Source organism: Sorex fumeus, unplaced genomic scaffold (assembly GCF_029834395.1).
Source record: "Sorex fumeus unplaced genomic scaffold, SorFum_2.1 ptg000024l, whole genome shotgun sequence".
Classification (NCBI taxonomy): domain Eukaryota; kingdom Metazoa; phylum Chordata; class Mammalia; order Eulipotyphla; family Soricidae; genus Sorex; species Sorex fumeus.
This window is the reverse complement of record NW_026606081.1, coordinates 10,692,944-10,713,874: the sequence shown is the minus strand read 5'-3', so window position 1 is coordinate 10,713,874 and position 20,931 is coordinate 10,692,944.

Here is a 20,931-nt window from a genome sequence, read left to right as displayed (position 1 = left end):
GCATCAATTTTAAATTCTTATAGTTCAGACCTCTGGGAAGGTTTTATAGACCTTTGGGAAGGTTTTATAGACCTTTTTTGACTGCTTTCTCTTAATTTTGAAAGAATTTATATCCTTAAGGTATATTTCCCATAACCTCTTATATCAATGTTAGACTTTTCCTTTTTCAAAGGTGAAATATCTGACATTTTAGAAGTCAAATTAAAATACCAATAAATGTTTAACTACCTCAAAAACAATAATTGAAAATAGAAAAATTTTGAAAGTTACTCCAGCATGATCAAGGATAGAATCACACATGAAGATTCACTAATACAAAACCTTAGTTTATATATGTTATTTGAAATATATTAATTCCAAGATATGATTTCTTTAAAATATTTAAACATGTAGGAAGAAACATTAGTGTTTGCTTTTTAAGATAATTGAACGCATTTATATTCACTTGTACATTGGAATAAAATGAGAAGGCCAATGAGTTTGCAGAAGCTACAAATTTCAGAAAACATTCAACAACACCATAAATCAAAAAATTATTTTTGATTTTGAAAAACGCTTATAGAATCAAGGTACTCTGAAAGGAGACAAAATATAAAATCTGTTAAAACGCTGTAGCTGAAATATTTATACATCTTAAAACAAAAAATAGAAATGAAAGAGGTTTTCTATCTAGTATAATTTGCCTCTATAGAGTGAATAATATTGGAATTAAAATATGATCTAATAAGTCCAATGAAAGTATCAACAATTTCAGTTTTTAGCCACAAATTGCATATAGAAGAAAATTACTGACAACCTTATGAAACATCTAATTTCAATTTTCTGAACACCAAGATCCCTCTGAGAAACACCTGGTTAGTAAATGGCTCTTATCTGAAGTTGCTACATAGGATTTCTCCGCTCTTTGACTTTTTATAACAAATGGCAGTGATTTTTTTTTTCCCCTCTAAGGGATGGGCTCTACTTTGCCTCCTGAATCAACAATCTCTTAGCCCTCTAAGCAGTATTTCAGTTCCATTATAGCAAATAGTTCACAAGAAATGGTCACTTCGGTAGCAGCCTCTTGACAAAGATTCTCCCCAAGGCTTGCAAATACCTGGGAAGCAGTTTAGGTCAGAGGCCCATATAGATTCTGCAAAACGTGATTCCTGCAAAAAGTGTGGATTATATTTCCACACTCTGGAAAATAACATGGGTTAGTCTTGTCTTTTTACTGTTTCTTTTTTAAAAAGTCAAATTCTGGAATACAAACTAGCACTTTTGGTCCCAAGTGTAAGGTTTGAATATCATACTGTTTTCTGCTGACCAAAGATTATTTTTCGCTTTTTCCAAAGCACAATCCTGAAAAGAAGATAGACAAAATGACTCTTCTCTTCCCTTCCATCCCTTACCAACAACTTTTACCTGTCACTGTCACTGTCACTGTCCTAACATCGTTCATCGATTTGCTTGAGTGGGCCCAGTGACGTATCCTTTGTGAGACTTGTTGTTACTGTGTTTGGCATATCAAATATGTAACGGGTAGCTTGCCAGGCTGTGCCATGCGGTCAAGGCACTCTCAGTAGCTTGCCAGGCTCTCCAAGAGGGATGGAGAAATCGAACCTGGGCCGACCAGGTTGGCCGAATGCAAGGCAAACGAACTACCCGCTGTGCTATCGCTTCCCTCCCTTACCAACAACTTTTACCTAAAGAACAATAAGGTTGCAGAATGGAAATATGGGGAGACGGGCTTTTTGATTGCTCTTGGTTGAGAAAGGATGTGAACCTCCATGGATTGCAACCTTTTCTGAACTGTAGGCAGATGAAAGATAGCATGAGGTCTTTTCAGGAAATATTGAGGCAGAAGAGATCCAAGAGACTGATTTATCTTGGGTGGTCTGATTAAAGTTCTATCCATTTAGTTGAAGACAGTTATGATAAAAAACAAGATTGCTGGAAGCCTGTACTATCAGTCCCAACTGTCAGAGCACACTTGCTTCCAAATCTCTTGAGGAATATTCCACCCATTTCTTTTTCAGCATTCTGATCACTATGCGTGACAAATGCTTCTATTATAGTATTAAATAAATTTTTTCTCATGTCACTATTTCAGCCCTTACATCATCTCTAACTATTTAATCTTATCTCTTATCATCAACATAGATTTTGCCTAGCATTGAATCCATTCTACATATGTATGCAAGAATATGTGTTTAACATTTTACATCATGACTTCAATTTAATATATATCTAAAATTCTTATAGAACTACTTAATTTGAAGGAGATATGCAGAGACAAATTAGTGAAAAGGGAGTGGAAGAGTCAGTTCTATGGAACTATTATCTTTTTTCAAAAAATATGAAAAAATGTCCTCAGAAGAGGAAAAATGATTAGAAACAATGGAATGTACCCAAGATGAGGTGGAGTTGTAATGTCATTTTAACTAGATGATAGAACCAGGAAATAGTGAGGGGGGGATGTATTATAATTTTACTCAAAGTACATTAGGGATGGAGCTATCTATAAGCAGAAAATATCATTGATAGGAGTATAAGAAAAGTACTTAAGCATATATAATATCTGCTTTTGTGTATTTACTTAATGTAACAAAGTTGGCTTTACACAAAATGTAGAAAGCTGATTTGCTAGTGATTACTCAAGTTTCATGTCATTGTAGATTTATCATGTCAGGGATTTAGCATATCTTGATTGCTTGATGCTAAAGTTCTCTTTGATACATTAGAGTGTTATGCACATTATGCTGTAGAATTAGGAGAAGTGGTACAAATGGACTCAACAGAAGCTTCAATAATAAATGAAAGATGAGAATGATTTTTATGCGAAAAAAGAGAGAGAGGACTGCATAATTTCATAGGCAAGGAAGCAAGAAAAATCTCAAGCAAAGAATTGGTCTGAGGGTTCAAAATAAAAATTATAGTATTCCTCCCAAAACTATCAGAGATAAAAGTGTATGAAGTTGGACATTCTGATTTTTAAATTATAAAAACTCATTGCCATATATATTGCCATAATGTTAAAGTCAAAAATTTAGGTGATACTAATGACTAAAAAATAAAAAGGATTTTTTTAACAATCCAACATTTTGGATATCACATACGTATTTGTGGATTAAATCAATTGATAATAAAAATTAGTTATGGTGCTAGGAGAAGGACAGTAGAAACAACTCTATCACTTTGGGAAATTACTCCTTATTCAATCTAAGTATGTTTAGTTCATTCACTTCAAAAATATTTTTTCTCATTATCTGTGAGTGGAATAGTTAGAAGGCAAGAAATGCTGACTGCTACTAGAAGCTGAAGAGTAACAAATTAGCATGATGAAAATTTATTAACTTTTAAAGAGTCACCCATTTGACTCCCTCCTTGTCTCCTAGTGTTCCATATGATTATGTTGGAGCTACATTGACAATCCAGGATAATCTCCCACATTTAAGTCATCTGATTAGCAGGTTTAATTTCATCTGCAGCCTTAATGACCCCTTTCCCTGTAATTTACCATTCAATATCTCCAGGGACTAAAACCCTTTTCACCATCTCTACATCTGGCTAAACAGAATTCTTCCAGATTATATTTTAGGTTAGTTACCTGAATAAACATTAACGCTTCATTCTGGAACCCTTTCATATTCTAATTTCAGAATTAAAATCTTTGATGCCCTGAAGCCCCACATAGATCAATTGCATTTGTTTACATTTCGACTGCCTGGAAAGTTCCTCCAAACTTTAAAATCTTTCAGAAAGTCATTCTAGTGTGATTCTATCTGAAATGATGATTCTCTTCATTTCAATAACACCAATTATTTTTCTCAATTATTGTTCTCTCTCTCTTCTAATTTTCCATAACTTTAAATTCTTATATAATTAAAATGTAGATATGTTCGGATAATAATAGAGAAATGTGAGTTTCTTATACTTATTTATTTAGGGCTTAACTATTATTTTGAATTTAAGAAGTATGCAATTCTAAGTTGTCTCTGCATAATATCCCCATGCATATCAGCAACCAAATGTGAAAGCATATGAATAGATCACATTTTAAGAATTTAGTGAGGATGTTAAGTGGACAAAAATTCAGAGACGACACATCAAAATAATTATCCCTGGACATGAACAGAAAAATGTATCTGCATACTAAATAGAAATTTATATGTATACTGTTTACATATGAAATATGTATGTAGAATATTTATCATTTTAAAACTTATCAATAAATTACTTTACCTCCACTTAAATACTTCAAAGTATTTTAAGTTTTTCAAAACTAGGATGTCTATATAAACAGAAATCGCTGAGAAAACACTACAAGAGCCTGGCAAGCTCCCTGTGACGTATTCGATCTGCCAAACACAGTAACAACAAAGTCTCCAATGGAGGCGTTACTGGGCCCGCTCGAGCAAATCAATGATCAACGGGAGGGCCTTTACTTTTACTTTACTTTATTAGGACGGTGTCTAAATACTATGAACTCATATTTGACACCCAAGAAATCTTCATTTTACTTTATTCATATAAAAATCACTGATAAAAATTTTAATGTTTTTATTTTTGTTTCAAGAAATGAAATGAAAAACTTGGTGCCAGAACTGTGCAGGAGGAAGAGAGCTGCATGGAACGCCTTCAAGAATGTTGAAGAAGTTGTTAAGAGGACAAAGAACCTCTGGCTCCAGGCACATCTTTTCGACTCCACCTTTCTTCCTGCACTAACATATGCTTCAGAGACCTGGTCCCTATGAAAACAGGATTAGAACACAATTTGGGTCTCCCAAGGAGAAACTGAAAGAGCTATGCTTGGAGTATCACGCTTCACTCAAGTGAGAGAAGGAATCCGGAGTTCCGATCTCCATCAACAATCGAGATCAGGGACCTGTCTCATTTGCCAAGGCATAAATCAGATGTGTCAGACACTTAATGTGATTTGAAGACAACCACTGGACTAGAGCCATTACCGATTGGATTCCATTGGACGTCAAAAGAACGCCTGGCCACCCACCTTCGGGATGGTCGGACTTCTTCAAGACCCTGAATGAATGGTTTGATGCTCTTCATGTTCCTGGAGTGAGCAGACGCCAATGCGCTACACTAGCACGCGACAGGGATGAATGAAGATGTTGCTTATGCCTGCTCGAGCAAATTGATGAGCAACAGGATGACAAGTGATACAAGTGATATGAGTGATTTTTGGTTCTCGTCAATATTTTTACTTGGTTAGAGTTAGGGAACAGCAATTAATCTTTTCACTATAGCCAAACAGTATTTGATTCAACGCACATATCAATCTTTCCCTCTCCCCCAAATTATTATATATATTCTTTATAGTATGCATTGTTGATATGTGCCTTTTCAAATAGTTAACAAACTAGCCTAAGTAAAAGGATGGTAAGAAACTTCCATTTCCGACTACAAATCATATTATAATGTTACAGCTATCAAAACAGTGTGGTACTGGAATAAGGACAGAGTCTCAAACCGATGGAATATAAGAATCTATAGACATATCCTCATATATATGGACAATTAATCTTCAAAAAAGTGGCCAAAACATATGATGTGGGGCAAAGAAAACCTTTCAACAAATGGTGGTGGGAAAAAAACTAGTCAGTCACAAATGAACTCAGACCCTTTTATGACATCATGCATGAAATTCAAATTAAAATGGATTGTAAAATTTGGCATTGAAACTAAATTCATAAATGATATTGACAAAAACATCTCGAAGAATTTTCAATGATTCAATGCCATTAGCTGAGATAACTGATACATAATCAAATGGGACAACATCAAACTGAGAAACTTCTGTCTCTCAAAAAAAAAAAAACAGACAAAAAGACATTTGAATAGTAGACTTCAAGAAAAGATGAAATCATGCAATTTTCTGATATATGAATGGTTTTGTAGAGTATCATGCTGAGTGAAGTTAGTCATAAGGAGAGGGACAAATTTTATAATGTTCTCTTTCAAATGCAGGATATCGAAGGGGCGTAAGAAATCCCAAGAAAACAGAAACTAAGAACTGGCCTTCAAAAGTAAGCTTACTATAGGGTAGAGGTGGGGAGCACTTCTGGGTCAGGGGACATTGTGACAATGCTGAAGGAAAGCAGATGCTCTGGTGGAGGATATAGTGTTAAAATGATTTATGCAAGGAAACCTACTATTAACAGTATTATAAACTATGGGGGTAGCTAAATTAAAATTTGAAAATGATAATATTGATACTTTAATTAAGGAATGCTTAATTTCTTAATTAACTTCTTTAAGACATAATTCTCCCAAATATTATGGGTTTAACAGTATGTTTTATTTCTTACTCATATAAAAACCATTGTTATTATGGGTCAGAAACTCCTCTACCATACGTTAGAACAAATATTGTAAGAGATTCTGCTTTCTGTGTCTGTAGGTAAGTCCTACAGTTATAACCTGTGGTAGGATTTCAACAGTTATCTTTGGTGGTATCCTCTAATCTGAAAGTAGAGGAAGCAGGAGCAGAATTTTTTATGAACAAGTTCCAAGACAGGAGAATGACTAATGTAAATGTGGTAAACAACTGACCAGCTTGGCTAGGAACTGGAAAAATATTGCCGCTTTGTGAAAACATTGCAAAAATCACAACTGCACCCTTCCCTTAAATAGTTACTTCCTGTTTACAAAGGAGTATTAACTATCAGACCTTGTTCTTTAACATATTTATTATTTTTAAAATTTTATTTACTGAATCACTGTTAGAACAGTCACAAAGCCTTTCAGTTTAAACCTCTGTCAGTCATACAATGATCAAACACCCATCCCTTCACCAGTGCACATTTTTCACCACCAAGAACCCTAGTACACCCCCTCCCAACCCTCCCCCTGCCTGTGTGGCAGATACTCACTTTACTCTCTCTCTACATTGATCATATTCAATATTATGACAAGAGACCCAACATCATTACTTGGAATTTTTCCCAACATTCAGACCTGCCAAAAGACATCATTAGATAACATGTTTTCTATTGCTGATTGTGAAGAGCATATGATGTCGTGAATTTAGATTTCTGATATTTTAATAATAATAAAGGCCCTCCCGTTGATCGTCGATTTGCTCGAGCGGGCCCAGTAACGTTTCCATTGGAGACTTTGTTGTTACTGTGTCTGGCATATCGAATACTCTCGGTAGCTTGCCGGGCTCTCCGAGAGGGGCGGAGGAATCGAACTCGGGTCGGCCATGTTGGCCGCTTGTAAGGCGAACGCCCTACCCTCTGTGCTATCGCTCCAGCCCATTTTAATAATAAGTCTAGAGAAATTACTGCCAAAAGCCCTTGGGTTCTTAGATTGGTTTGTGTGCCTCTGGGATCATGGTCATTCAGTAGCCGAAGAAGGTGTTTGTGGGTGGCAACCCGGGGCCTTGTCAGGACAGGAAACAGGGCCGGTTTCACTCCCCATCCCATGAGGCCCCGCATGCCTCTTCACTGCAGTCTCATACCTGGCTGTCCATTAGGCTCTAAAAGATGAAGGCCACCATGCTGCCACTGCAAGGGGGGGACAGGCGGAGGGACAAAACACCCCTCCTCTCCCAGGGTGGCATAGCACCATAGTTTAATGCACAGTCCAGATGCATTTTGGTTGGGCATTATATTTAGCTCAAATTTTCCCACCACCATTCAAGCTTGCCTTCCAGGGACAGACACTAGATCATTTACTTTCCATTGCTCACTTTGCATATCAGGAAAGGTCTCGGTTTGGAAGAATAGTCCTGGTGCTCGCATAACAGAGCCTTTTTATTAGTGAAGAACCATGAGGTACAGTTGTAGACTTACAAACTTTTGTGCTTGGATTTCAGCTATGCAATGATCGAGTACCCACCCCTCCACCAGTGCCCATTCTCTGCCACCAATGATTCCAGTATCCCTCCCACTCTCCATCCCCCCCATCCCACCCCGACTCTGTGGCAGGGCATTCCCTTTTGTTCTCTCTCTCCTTTTGGGTGCTGTGGTTTGCAAAAGAGGCATTGGGTGTCAATCATGTTCAATCTATAGTTTACTTTCAGTATGCATCTCCCATCATGGGAGGATCTTCCATCTTTACTTGGTGCTCCCATCTCTATCTGAGCTGTCTTTTCCCCTAGCATTGCACTAATAGTTTTGACTTTCAGAACAACTTTATAAAATAGCTCTAGTTATATAAATTTTTTAAAAAAAATTAAAAACCAAAATTCACAAATAATCTTCTACTATGTACATATAAGATATAATCAGAAAAACAGATACTCGCTATCCTCCCTTATTTACCTTAAAGCAGAATATAAACATGTGTCCCTATTCTCTCTCTTTTTTTAAATTTTTATTAGTGAAACACCATGAGGTACAGTTGAAGACTTACAAATTTTTACTGGGAGAGATCAATGTTAATTTCCAGTAGCAACCCTAGTTCCTCTGAACTGCACCAGATGAATCACATAATTGACGTGACTCAGAAGCCTCTTTCTTTTATATATTTGCCTTTTCACACTTTCACATCCTTCAAAACTCAATGTCCTTTTACTTTGGTTTGCCAGGTCTCTTATTTATTGTTTCGTTGTCAAAATGCTTTATAAATCCAAACTCTTAGTCCTTTGGGCTTTCTGTCATGGGTGATTTCCACATATTTGAGCAATGTAGACATTAATTAGTAATGTAGGTACTTCTGTTAATTTCTGGCTGGTCTATCACTTGTCTCTAATTTGTAGAGCCTCTCTCTCAGGACTTAAAATGGGCAGAGGAAAAGTTGGTTTTAGACACATAAAACCCAGGTCTAGGTCTTAAGAAAACTAATTTTGAGGAAGACTAGCTAATGGACATTATTGCTGGAAATGCATCAACTGAAGCACAACTAAATAATTCGGAGAAAGCTGTGTCATTATTGCAAGGCAATTATTCTAAAATGAGAGAAGTTGGATAAATAAAACTGTTTTCAGTTTGCTGTTTTTTTCTGAAATATATATAATGCAGAAAAACTTTTAATAGAAATGGGAGTGAAAAAATTAAAAAAACTAGTTAAATTAAAAGGCCAATAAATAAGTTGGGATGTTAATTATGTATTAGATGAGAACTCAGGTTCTATTCATAACACCAAAAAAAAAAAAAAACAAGAGCTACCAAATAAAACAGAACACGCAGTAAAACTTTTTATGTGTGGTACTAAGGATCCTGGGCTGGAGCGATAGCAGAGCGGTAGGGCGTTTGCCTTACAAGCGGTCAACATGGCTGACCCTAGTTCGATTCCTCTGCCCCTCTCGGAGAGCCCGGCAAGCTACCGAGAGTATCTCGCCCACATGGCAGAGCCTGGCAAGCTACCCATGACGTATTCGATATGCCAAACACAGTAACAACAAGTCTCATGATGGAGATGTTACTGGGCCCACTCGAGCAAATCGATGAACAACGGGAGGACCGTGGACCGTGACAAAGGATCCTACCCAAGACTCACACAGGCAAGATATATGTCCTGCTACCGAGCCACATTCCAACTCATAGCTCAGTTAAATTTCATAAAAGCAGCAAACTATTTTAGTATAAATTCACTAATCTAATATAAATTTATTTTAAAATATAACAATGTCCTAAATATTTGCATGCATTAGGCATAGTGAAAATTATCCTATACGCCTCCAGATTCTTCAAATAATTAAGTATGTATTAGACAACTTGATGAGACAAGAAGTGTTGGTACCATATATGTCTCCTATACATATGTGAGAGATACATAAAAACTGAGTACACTCTGAATACACTTAGCTAAAGAAAGGGTATATTGGGAATAAGGGGATGATGGGTCACGGAAATTACTAGGTGATTTGGGGTGGTAGATTTTTGATCCCTGATATCTGGAATCTACTTATAAAATATTTGTTGTTTTTTAAAATTCAGATTTAACAGGATACTCTGTAGTATTAGCTAAATCTGGCAACAACTGTCTTTAGAAGAGATTGGCAGCTATCTCTCACTTTCATTACTATTAAATTCTTATTTCTATTTTCATCTGATTTTCTGATTTAATCTTCATTTGTGATGATTTATTTCTGAGCCAGTTGTATATTTTCTGGACGCTGCTGCCACAGGATTAACATTTTTGAAAGCATTTAGTTAAATTCTTGAACTTGGCTCCTTCAAGACTAGAGCACATTGTTTTACAATGTGTTACGCATAGATAATGCATTTTTAATTGTGAATGTATTTATTGAAGGCCAAGGAAGCATTAAAAGTATTCTCATGGGTCAGTAATTGCAAATTAAGGAGAATTTTTCTTATTCCTTGCTTCTCATAGGTTTTATATGTCCTATTGGTAATTTTTTCCTGATTACTGAATTTAAACCTCTTCATCTCTCCTTTACTTTCAGTCTGCTACTTGAGATGATAATGGAAAATCCTAGATAAATTTATTAATTTCATGTGTCTACCATGATTACCTTTTTTTTTTTTTTTGCTGTTTTTGGAGTAGGGTAATTTCAGTTATGTGAAGTACCCACTGTCAAATCAGTTAAGGTCTATAAAAATGCAAAATGCATAGCTGTGTTTTTGCTGCTTCTCAGTAGAGGAACCAATTTACAATGTCTGTTGGTTTAAAGTATGACAGGAGTGTACACAGAGAAAGGTATGATAAACCTCTCCATGGTGTATTTGCTTTTGATCTGTGTCCAGACTTACCACAGGCTAAAGCTGGAATAAATGTATCTTTCAAAAATACTGCCTACTCCCTTATTCTACCTCCTCAATTCCAATATTTTCTGAACTTTTTTTTAATCCCTCCACTTTCTTAACACCACCAAGAAATTCTCTAGTTCCTTACATCTAAAAGATACTTCTTTATTTTTTATTCTTTGGATTTCCCACAACAATGGACAATATCATTCATTCTTTTGCAAACAGTGACATACCATCAAATTCCTATATCCCAGCAATATTTTTTCACTGTTTAAAAAATATTTATGAGGAGGCATACCTTTCATAAAGATTGGTGGAAGAGACTTAATCGGGGAACAATCCTATAAAAGTACCACTAAAAAACAACTATATATGTCCTAGAATTCTCATCAGTTTATCACCAATTAATGCAAGCACTATAATTTTGAAGGGGAGGGGTGTCCAAAAGCACATGGTGTTAGCAGAAAACAGAGAATATGGGCAGAACTCCAGGTCCTGACAATATAAATAATTTTGACGCTTCTATGACATGTATAGCGGATCAACTGGGGATGTCAAGGCATTGGGAGCACCGAGTTCGCTCCCACACCCACTTATAACCCCAGAAAAATCCAGTGAACTTTCAGAAACTGGGTATAGTTCTGAGACTCTAAACACCTGAAATTTTAACATGAAGCCTCCCTCCCTCACTAAACCATCAGTAATAAATCCTGAGAGTCACCAAAATAAGGCCAGCACCCAAGCTGGCAGAAAATTGCTGCGGTCCTAGTAGGAAGCATGCCTCAGCTCCAAGACCAGGCCAGTCTTCAGGGAAGTTCCTTCACAGAGGAGAGAAGAACCCCACATGTCAGCCTCCCTACTCAAGGCAACCAGCTGAGACCAGTGAACTAGACAGGTTTACAGATGATTTTATCTAAGCATAACCAAGACCCTTACTCCCTTAACCATTAGAGATAAGGCTCTTCAGCTCACAAATCTCCAGGCTAAAGAAGGCTGCTCTAGTTGAAAGAGAACAGGCAATAAGAGAAGGTTGAGAAGCTTCCTCCCTCACTGGGAATCCACAGTCTCCACAGTAAACCACCAGTGGCAGGAGATACTAATGTGTGGACCTAAAAGGAAGAATTCAAAATCAGAGTCACTGAACTTAGAGAACAAGTTGAACAGAAGAATCACTGTATCACTGTCATCCCATTGTTCATCGATTTACTCTAGCGAGCACCAGTAATGTCTCCATTCATCCCAACCCTGAGATTTTAGCATCTTCTTCTTACTCGTCTTTCCCAATGACTGCCGTATTGGAGGTTCTTTCAGGGTCAGTGAAATAAGACCCGTTATTGTTACTGTTCTTGGCATATCGAATATGCCACAGGTAGCTTGCCAGGCTGTGCCGTGCAGTCAGGATACTCTTGGTAGCTTACCGGACTCTCTGGAATATATATATATATATATATGTATATATTCCTCTATTATTTGTTGCCTAGTGTCTAAACTCCATCAAATATGGTGTGGTGATTATGGAAAATGGGTAGGGAGTGTCTTATGATGTGTTCAGGAATATGTTTACTCATATGTGAGGCTCAGCCCTAGCTAGCATGTGGAAAGTGACCTGGAGCATGGCGGCAGTTGGGTAGTAGAGGTTGGCTGCCATAGATGGGTCCCTTGGGGTGATGAGGGCTCTTACCTACCTCCCCTTCAGGGGTTCCCTGAGTTTAAAAAGTCTGGGAGTGAAAACAGCATGCTGTGGAGTACAGTGGCATGGTTATGGGAGTCTCATTTTATGCTCCCTTCTGGGAGAAGCAGTCGTGAGTTCTGGAGGGTAGCTGAGATGTTTCTGGAACCCATCCATTTATAATCTTAAAATTTCAGAAGTGCAGCCACTCATGAAGTGCAAAATGAGCAATAGAAAACAAGAGGTCTAGCGTCTGCCCCTGGAAGGCAGACTTGAATGGAAGGCAGGCTTGAATGGTGGAGGGAAAATTCAAACAAAATATAATGCCTCAATGAAGTCATGAAATTCATATACAAGTGGTAGAGCTGGAGCGATAGCACAGCGGTAGGGCATTTGCCTTGCACGCAGCCAACATGGCCGACCCGAGTTCGATTCCTCCACCCCTCTCGGAGAGCCCGGCAAGCTACCGAGAGTATCTCTTCCACACGGCAGAGCCTGGCAAGCCACCTGTGATGTATTCCATATGCCAAACACAGTAACAACAAAGTCTCCAATGGAGACGTTACTGGGCCCGCTCAAGCAAATCGATGAACAACGGGAGGACCTTTACTTTACTTACTACACGGAAAGTATCATGCTAAGCAAAATGGGTCAAAAGAAAGGGACAGACATAGAAAGATTGCATTCATCTGGGGAACATAAAGTAACAAAATAGGAAACTAACACCCAAGAATAGCCTAGATAAGTACCAGGAGGTTTACTCCATGGCTTTGAGGACAGCCGCATATTCTAGGAGAAAAGGCAGCTCAGATAGAGAAGGGAGCACCAAATAAAGGGTGTTGGGAGGTTCCTCTCAGGATGGGAAATGTGTGATGAGAGTAGACTATAGACTGAACAAGACTGCCACTCAATGTCTCTTTTGCAAACCACAGCACTCAAAAGGAGAGATATAACAAAAGGGAATGACCTGCCACAGAGGTAGTGTGGGATGGGGGGCTGGGGGCTGGGAGGGATATTGGGACTGGTGGTGGTGGAGAATGGGCACTGGTGGAGGGATGGGTATTCGATCATTGTATAACTGAAACCCATGCACAAAAAATTGTAACTCTACAACTGTACCTCATGGTGTTTCACTAATTAAAATTTAAGAAGAAGAAAAATATATAATGCCCCCAAATAGAGAGAGAATATCTGAGCATTTGTCTACCAGAAAGGCAGGATAAGGATGGGTGAGAGGGGTATAATGGGGTCACTGGTGGTGGAAGGTTTGCACTGGTGGAGGGATGGGTGTTCAATCATTGTATGGCTGAATCTCAAACTTGAAAGCTTTATAACTATATCTCATGGTGGTTCAAAAAAATTAAAAATAAAAAATAAATAAAATTTTATTTTCGTACTTGGTGTAGGCTGGAGCGGTAGCACAGTGGGTAGGGTGTTTGCTTTGCACACGGCCGGGACAATCTGGGTTAGATTCCTCTGCCCTTCTTGGAGAGCCCAGCAAGCTACCAAGAGTATTTTGCCCACACAGCAAAGCCTGGCAAACTACCCATGACATATTCGATATGCCAAAAACAGTAACAACAAGTCTCACAATGGAGATGTTACTAGTGCTGCTCAAGCAAATAGATGAACAACAGGACAACAGTGCTGCAGTGCTACTTGGTATAAGCCAGAAATAACTTGTTAGAAATATCTGGATGTCCTTTCCAGATTTTTAAAGCAGATTTTTCAAAGATATTTAAGAGAAATAAAATTGTACTTCTTGTTATAGGGGTAGAAAATTTAAATATAGGGAATCACGTAGATCTTTGAGCAGTTACCTAATTTTTAAGTCATCACTCTTTTAAAATGTAGAAAAGCAGAAGAGTGACTATTATAACTATGCTAGATTATAGAACACATGTGGATATATAGAACATACTAGTTTTTCCCCACAACTCTCACATAACTAATACTTTCATGAAATTAGCAAGATTCCTGGTTCAAATTCCTGCTCATAGAGAGAAACTGGAGTAAGTTTTGTAGAATCCAGAAAGTCAAGTTTAAAGATAGCTTACAAGTGATTAAAATCTAGAGTTCTAATATTGGTGTCTTTATTTATCAATGCATAAGCATTTGGTTTTATATTTTACCTTACTAATACAATTATATGAGAATTTTTTAAAGTATTAAGAGATGTATTTTGAGATATTAGATGAGGGCAGATGGCACTTTAGCAATTCCTCACTGCCTAGATAAGAAACCATAGCAAGATAACACAATATAGGAAACACCTCCTTAAAATTGACCCTTAAGTAATGAAGACCATTTTCTAGAGGCTAGGAGTAAAAATATTGTTGAGCGTATTCATAAACCTAAGAGAGAAGTCAAGATTGAGTAATTTCTTCTTGCTGACAAAACAGTCTTTTAATTTAACCTTGAGGCAGAATGTTCTGGAACATTGTTCTCCAAGCAGAATACAAAAATCTGTTTGAATTCAATTTCTACATCTTAGGTTAAGCTGGGACATGATGACAGTGCCAAATCTTGGCTCCTGTGGAGAACTAAGTGCATAGTCTCCCTTATTGTAGAATTCTGAAACTAGTCATGTCCCACACTAAATGCTCAGATCCCAAGTTACTCATACCACTTAGATCCTGCGCCAATTTTATAGGCTCTTATATAGACCTCAATTAAATCCATTTATAACACCAATTTAAGTTGCAATGGTCATTTACCCCTTGCTCGTCCACTTTTAAAGCTTGTACTTTATTGTTTATAAGCAAATATGCCACTCACTGATTTATTCTTCCAAGGATTGAATCCAAACACATGCTCACATTTTGTGAAGTCTTTGATGAACCGGACCTTTGTATTACCGTGTATGTTCATGATAATTACCATTCATTTATCAAAGAGATATAAAAAGTGAGTTTTAGAATATTTAGTAACTTTCCTAAGGTTATACAACTAATAAATTTGTAAAGTGTAGAGTCAAGATCCGAACTCAGGATTCCTGAACTTTGGATTCTAGTTTCCTTCCATTGTGCCATTTACTTGCCATGGCATTACAGGTAAATTAGTCACTGTTAAATTCAGTCTTCATTCTGGGTAATTTTATCATGTTATAGCAGATGACTTTTTGCAAAGTATGTGGCTTAACCTGGGTAAATATTAAGTCATCAGGCCACGCTATATGCCAATCTGCCCCAGCTAGTGTGGATGTGCTATCTTTTGTCTTCTCCTACTCAGTCATACAAATTCTCAGATACCACCAACAGTGAGAAATCAGTAGTTTTCCATTTTACAACACAGGTATTTAATTCTAGTTTTGTATATTTTAATTTTATAAAAATTGGGTAACTCCAAGATGCCAGCACTCTTATTTGAGAGACTACTCAGGTATAGGAAGGTTATCTACCCGCAAAACATAAAAGCACTCTATCAAAAGGACAAATGTATACCATTTTCCATTGCTATACTCAGTACAATAGCTAAGATATGGAATCAATGCAGATGTCCAGTGGCAAATGAATGGATGATGAAGATGTGGTAAATATACACAATGGAATACTATGCAGCTGTGAGGAATGATGAAATCATGCAATATATTGCAATGTGTTTGGAACTGGAAGATACATGTTTAGTGAAATGAGACATAGAAGAAAGACAAACACTGCATAATGTGACTCATTGTGTTATATAAAATTCTGGAAGAGGAAGTATATTATAGTTAAAGGGGAGGTGTCTAGATCACTCTTGATTCCAGTGTTTAAGAGAGGAAAACGACAGAGAAGGATAGGAATCTAAGGAGAAAAAAGAGAAGGGGATGTAATGGGTGAACAAGTATCAGGGTTCCAGACATACTGATGATAGGGTTGAGTTGTATAGTCATATATAGAACCCAAACATACACAGCTAAAATACAGACTCACAAAACTGCAACATGCAATCTAAGCTGCAACTGCTGAAACTTCACAACGTGCTGGTCAAGTTGTCAAACCGGGATAGGGTGGCGGTGGGGAGGAGAAAAATATGGTAGCACTGGTGTAGGGAAGTTGACACTGGTGGTGGGATCATGTTGAAATATTTTCTGCCTAAAACTCAACTCTCAGTAACTTTGTGTATCACAGTTCTTTAATAAAGTAAAAGAGTCTTATAGCTAGTTCACTATATGTTCTGTCCACTACTTAAGTTACAAATTGTTTTCCATTAATTTTAATGTCAAAATATGCTACGAGGAGTCAGAAAATGTTCAGAATCTAATTAATATGTGCTGGCAACCACACTCGGACAAGGTTATATGCCTCCTCAGCTAAGCAGATGCTTAAGTCATTTGAAGGCTTTTTTAAAGTTCAAAAATAAAATTATTACTGCACAGAGACATCAACACAGTACTTAAAGTGTATGATAGAAAAGCAATGAGTGATACTTTATATGAAAAAATACCTTTTTATGGTCTATTAACAATTCTGTGCTTGAACTGGTAGTTATTCATATTATCTTCTAAATGGAGCATTGTTCAGAATCACCGGACTATAATATTATGTATTACATTATGCTTTTAAAAAGTGATAAAGGAGTTGAACTATTTTTCAGATGATGGCTGGAAAGATTTATAGGGTCAGGAGAGTTGTTGTATAAGGAAATTTACTATTAATGAGAATGCTTTCCCTCCTGAATGCTGACCAGAGTATGAAGAGGACTACATTTCTGTTGAGTTCAAATAAGTAATAATACTAAAATACTAATATGGAGGGTGAAGTTTTTATAGTCGCCCTTAATATATAGGGTTTACTGGACTAGAGCCCCCACTGGATCAAAAGTGAGGTGGGATACAGAATCCTTGACACTATCAGGAAAGACAGGGATCAGCAAATCTTGTAAGAGCAAGAAATCCTTGTGAGGATCAGGCATAACATCTGAACCATGTCTGGATAGAACTGGAAACTGGAAGCAAAACAAAAAGGCAGATTATAGAAAAACAATAGTAATGAGGTTTCTCAAGAATGGGATGGGCACCAGGGTTATGGCTGCACTCATGATTCAAGATCAAACCAGCTTGGTGGGGATCGGGTTTCACTCACAGGTTCATTCTTTTATCAAGAACAGACTAGTGTATTTCATAAGTAGCAGCCTATTTATTTTCTAACACCTTCTGCAGATTAAACAAACAAACAAACAAACACTGTCTTCCCATTGTTAATCGATTTGCTCACGCGGGCCCAGTAACGTCTCCATTGTGAGACTCGTTGTTACTGTGGTTTCTCTTCAAACCATATAAATCTGCAGATTATGAATTAAAAACTCATTTTATCAACAACCACAAAAGTTTTCTTTGACTTCCTCTTATTGGCCCATTGTATCTTATACATATTTTCCCACTATATCCAGATAAGTGCTTGCCTATTTTGAGATCTGAGTAAATGTACAGTGAATTTCTTTTTAAAATTAAGCTATAAAATGGCAAGTAATATTATATTAGTACTCATAACAGAATTTCTTTGAAGGAATATTAGTTGTGTTAAGTTAATATTTGTTGGTAGGTTTAAAACAAAAGTAAAGCCCCTCAGTCAGGGACATAGTGGAAAATGAAAACATGAAGTTGTGTTTCACAAGTAATTAATAGATCTTTAGAGACTCCATTAGGACCTTAGAGGAAAGAGAAAGAGTCTCAGAGAGCAGCATCGGAGGAGTAAAGAGAAAATTAACCACTGAGAGATTTCCAGTGGCACAGAACTTCAACAAAAAGAACAAAAAGTATTTGGTTCTAAGTTGTTTATGCTATTGAGCATTTTATTTGATAGTATGAATTGTCATGCTATGCACAGAGAGAGAGAGAGTTTGAGAGAAAGAGAGAGAGACAGAGAGAGAGAGAGAGAGAGAGAGGAATAATGTAATTTGACTGGAATTGATCATGATACAATGCAAGAAAATAGATTTACAGTTAACATTTAAGATGAAACCTACTAACATGGAAACGGGAACGGGAATACTGGGTTGAATGGGTTAATGTTATTTTTACTTATTTAGTAAAATTCCTGGGCTGGAGTGATAGCACAGCGGGTAGGGATAGCACAGCCTTGCACACTGCCGACCAGTGTGACCTGGATTCAATTCCTCCGCCCCTCTCAGAGAGCCCTGCAAGCTACCGAGAGTATCTTGCCCGCACAGCAAAGTCTGGCAAGCTATCTTTGATGTATTTGATATGCTAAACACAGTATCATATTCAATATGCCAAACATAGTAACAACAAGTCTCATAATGGAGATGTTATTGGGCCTGTTTGAGGAAATCAATGAACAACAGGAGGACAGTGCTACAGTAAAATTCCTGGAAAGACTAGAAGGAACCTAGATCACCCTCTGCTGATAGGGAGGAAAATCACTCCATCTAGTAAGGGATTTGTTAAATTTACAAGACTATCTCCAGATCATTAAGAACATCTGCATAGTACTCCATTGTGTAAATGTAACAAAGTTTCTTTAACCAGTTATCTGTTCTCGGGCACTCAGGTTTTTCCCAGATTCCGGCTGTTAAAAAGAGTGCTGCAATAAACAGACAATTGCAGATGTCACTTCGACTATACTTTTTTGCCTCTCTGGGATATATTCCCAGGAGTGGTATTGCTGGATCAAATGAGAGCTCAATTTCTAATTTTTTGAGAATTGTCCATACTGTTTTCCAAAAGGGCTGAACCAGTAGGCATTCCCACCAACAGTGAAGGAGAGTCCCTTTCTCGCCGCATCCATGCCAGCACCGGTTGCTTTTGTTCTTGTGGATATGGGCCAGTCTCTGTGGTGTGAAGTGATACCTCATTGTGGTTTTGATCTGCATCTCCCTGATGATTAATGATGTGGAGCATTTTCTCATGTGCCTTTTAGCCACTCGGATTTCTTCTTTGCGAAAGTTTCTATTCATTTCATCTCCCCATTTTTTGATGGAATTGAATGCTTTCTTTTTGTGGAGTTCAACCAGTACTTTGTATATCCTTGAAATTAACCCCTTATCAGATGTGTAGTTGGTGAATATCCTTTCCCATTCTGTAGACTGTCTTTGTATTTTGGTCACTGTTTCTTTTGAGGTGCAGAAGCTTCTTAGTTTAAGATAGTCCCATTTGTCTATCTCTGTTTTCACTTGCTTGGCCTGCGGTATGACATCTTTGAAGACACCATTAGCTTCTATGTCATGGAGGGTTTTGCCAACTTTTTCCTCAACGTACCTTATAGATTCCCGTCTGATGTTGAGGTTTTTAATCCACTTGGATCTTACTTTTGTACATGGAGTTAGGCAGAGATCTGAGCCCATTTTTTGCATGTAGTCATCCAGTTTTGCCAGAATAATTTGTTAAAGAGGCTTTCCCTGCTCCACTTCACTTTTCTTGCCCCCTTATCGAAGAATAGATGCTCGTATGCTTGGGGGCAGATGTCAGTATATTCAACCCTGTTCCATTGGTCTACAGCTCTGCCTTTGTTCCAGTACCATGCTGTTTTAATTATTACTGCTTTGTAGTACAGTTTGAAGTTAGGGAGGTTGATTCCTCCCATTTTCTTTTTCCCAAGAATTGCTTTAGCTATTCGTGGTGGCTTATTGTTCCATATAAATTTCAGGAGTGTTTGCTTCACTTCTTTGAAGAATGTCATGGGTACCCTAATAGGGATTGCGTTGAATTTATACAGTGCTTTGGAAAGTATTGCCATTTTGACAATGTGAATTCTCTCGATCCATGAGTAGGGGATATTTTTCCATTTCCTTGTATCCTCTTTTATTTCTTGAAGTAGCATTTGGTAGTTTTCTTTGTACAGCTCCTTTACTTCTTTAGTTAAGGTGATTCCTAGGTACTTGATTTTCTGGGGCACAATTGTGAACAGGATTGCTTTCTTCATGTCGCTTTCTTCTCTCTCACTATTTGCATATAGGAAAGCCATGGACTTTTGGGTATTGATTTTATAGCCTGCCACTTTACTATACAAGCCTATTGTTTCTAGAAGTTTCTTGGTAGAGGTTTTAGGATTCTCTAAGTATAGTATCATATCATCTGCAAATAGTGAGAGCTTGATTTCTTCCTTTCCTACCTGGATGCCCCTAATATCTTTTTCTTGCCTAATCGCTATTGCAAGTACTTACTGAATAGCAGTGGAGAGAGTGGACATTCTTGTATTGTTCCTGATCTTAGAGGGAAGACTTTCAGTTTTTCACCATTGAGGACGATGCTTGCTGTAGGCTTGTGGTAGATGGCTTTAACTATATTGAGGAAAGTCCCCTCTATCCCCATTTTAACGAGGGTTTTCATCATAAATGGGTGCTGGATCTTGTCAAATGCTTTCTCTACATCTATTAATATGATCATATGATTTTTATCTTTTCTTTTGTTGATATGGTGGATTATGTTGATTGATTTCTGAGTGTTAAACCAGCCTTGCATCCCTGGGATGAATCCTACTTGGTCATGGTGTACGATCTTTTTGGTGAGTAGTTGAAGTATATTTCCTAGTATTTTGTTGAGAATCTTTGCATCCGTGTTCATCAGGGATATCGGCCTGTAGTTTTCTTTTCTCATGGTGTCTTTGTTTCCTTTTGGTATTAGAGAGATATGGACTTCATAGAAACTGTTTGGGAGAGTTT